This window comes from Tupaia chinensis, unplaced genomic scaffold, assembly GCF_000334495.1.
Source record: "Tupaia chinensis unplaced genomic scaffold, TupChi_1.0 Scaffold144552_1, whole genome shotgun sequence".
Classification (NCBI taxonomy): domain Eukaryota; kingdom Metazoa; phylum Chordata; class Mammalia; order Scandentia; family Tupaiidae; genus Tupaia; species Tupaia belangeri.
Window position 1 is genome coordinate 1 of NW_006204412.1, and position 2752 is coordinate 2752.

Sequence of the window (2752 nt, forward strand, 5' to 3'; positions counted from 1 at the left end):
GGTTAGGGTTAGGGTTAGTGTTAGGGTTAGTCAGGATTTGGGTTAGTGTTAGGTTTATGGTTAGGGTTAGGGTCAGTGGTAGGGGTAGTGGTAGGGGTTAGGGTTAGGGTTAGGGTTAGTGTTAGGGTTAGGGTCAGGGTTAGGGTTAGCGTTAGGGTTATAAATACACTTAGAAAGTGTATTTATAAAAGGCACATAGTGGAAACAACTCAATGTCCATTAAAGTAAATTATTAAAATAACTGTACTCTCTTTGTATGATTGACTATAATTTAGAAATGAAAAGAATAAACTGCTGGATGACTATGACAGACATAGTATTAACAAATGAAATTGGACACAAAGCAGTATTTTCTATATATTTCTATTTATATGATGCACATGAGTAGACAAAAGTAATTTTTGAAATTATAATTTAGCAGATACATTTAGTAGGATATTGACTGAAGGGGCTTAATGGAGATTGCTGGGATGCTGAAAAAATATGCTATATCTGAAACTGTATGTTGGTTACATGATGTCTACACTTGTTAAAATTCATCAAGTGATACATATTGAATTATGTTCCTGAGTATGTTTAAACCTTAGTATTATGATAATCTGTGTAGTGGGCTGTGAAAGAATTCACAGACTCAGAGTAAATGGATAGAAAAGGTTTATTCACTTTTTTTTTAGGTTTCTAAATTTTATGTTCTTTTATACATTCAGTCATGTTATTTAGACTACGAAGTGAATATTCCAAGATGTGAACATTTCTTCCTAGTCCAGTTGATAAAACTATAAAATTATCTTCAACAGATAATACCACATTTCTTTGTCCCATTAATACTTTGCCTTTCTATTTTTCTTCTAAATGTCCGTCCTCAGACTCTACTCTTTCACACACACTATATCTGATATTCACATCCATTTACTGTGTTTCTATATCCTTTAGTTTCAGTCATAGAGTGGGGACATGATATATATTAAGTGGGGACATACAATGTCTCTCCTTCATAGCCAGGCTTGCTTCACTCAGCAGTAAATCTTCCATATTCACCCACTTTTTGTCAAAAGCCACTTTTTTTTTAAATAGCTGAATAGTATTCCATAGAGTATATGTGCCACAGTTTTTCAATCCATTCATCTGTTTGTGGGCATTTGGGTTGGTTCCATGTCTTAGCAATTGTGAATAATGCTGCAATAAACATCAATGTGCAAGCACTTTTCTGATTAAGAATTCTTCTGTCCTTTGGGTAGATACCAAGGAGTGGGATTGCTGGATCATATGGGAGTTCTATTTGTAAATTTTTGAGGAATCTCCAAATTGTTCTCCGCAGTGACCGGACCAATTTACATTCCCAACAGCAGTGTAAGAGAGTTCCCCTTTTACCATACTCCTGCCAGCACTTATCTTTTTTTTTTAATATTAGTCATTCTGGTTGGGGTTAGGTGGTATCTCATTTGTTTGACCTGCATTTCCCTTATAATGTGGGATGTTGAGTGTTTATTCACTTTCTAAGGGAGGAAAGGGGCTAGATGCTGAGAATTGCATTGCTTTTTAAAGGTAGGGGCTATGGACTTTTTTCCTTTTGATGGTGTTTACTTATTTCCAATTATTATTTTTCTTTATTATTATTTTTTACATTACATTTAATCACATATATCTTTATAGTGTATAACATTGTTTTCCAGCATGATTACCATGCATATCCTTCAAGAAAAAGACATTACTATCCACATAATCATCATCAAATAACTTTTCATATTTTTTATAATAATAATAATAATTATAATTTTATTCTCATTATTTTTAAAATATATTCAATCACTATACATCATTTGGCTTATAAAGAGAATTTGCCTAACATGAAATACTTCTCAAACCAGTCCCATTGAGAATACTATTTATATTACCATCAATAGGTAAGGTTTAGACTGGGCTAATTAAGGTGGTCTTGGACCACCTTAATTGGTCTTTCACAACCTCTAAGTTGTTTGGATGTTATTTCTGAGTAAGTCAGCCATCTGAAAAATAGATCAATCAGCAATCCTTTCTTCCTTCCTGGAAATCTTCCTGATCCCAGGGAATTCCCCACTGGAGCATATTACCTCCCATCAGGACCAGTCACAATGGTTTGACCCTTTGGTACATTCCTTACTGCCAGACAAGGGCACACGAAGTTTTCCAGAGATTCTGCCTTCCCTCTAGCAGATCCCAAGGTAAGGGACAAACACTTAAGGGTTAATCCTCCTAAAAGAAAATGCCTACATTATCTGGGAAGCTTTGAATGTGTCTTTCCCATTGAAATACCTAAGACATTGGGGCCAGCAGGTGGCAGAGTGATTAAGGTCTTGTACTCTCAAATGGCCAACTGTGATTTGAACCATATTCTGTCATGTGGGAGTCCAGTGATATAACCTCTATGCTATTTTTGGCCCCTATAAATACAATTCTTTTGAAATCAGCTTAGAGTATCCTAGTAAGAAATCTTTCCATTTATTAATGATGAAAAGTAGGACCTGGAAGCTTGAAATTCATACTGTGCGCATGTGTGTATATTCCCCAAATCCCAAGAGGAAAATGGAGGCGTATGTGTGGCCACCCCTTCAGGGGTGATCTCTCTCTCTCTCTCTCTATGTCTCTGACAAATGCATGCATCCTCATAGCAAAAATCTCTAAAAAAAGTTCCTGAAAAAAGTTCAAGAAAATATTTATATTTTTTGAGCTGAACATATTGAATTTTACAGACTAAAGAACTATCTATCTATCT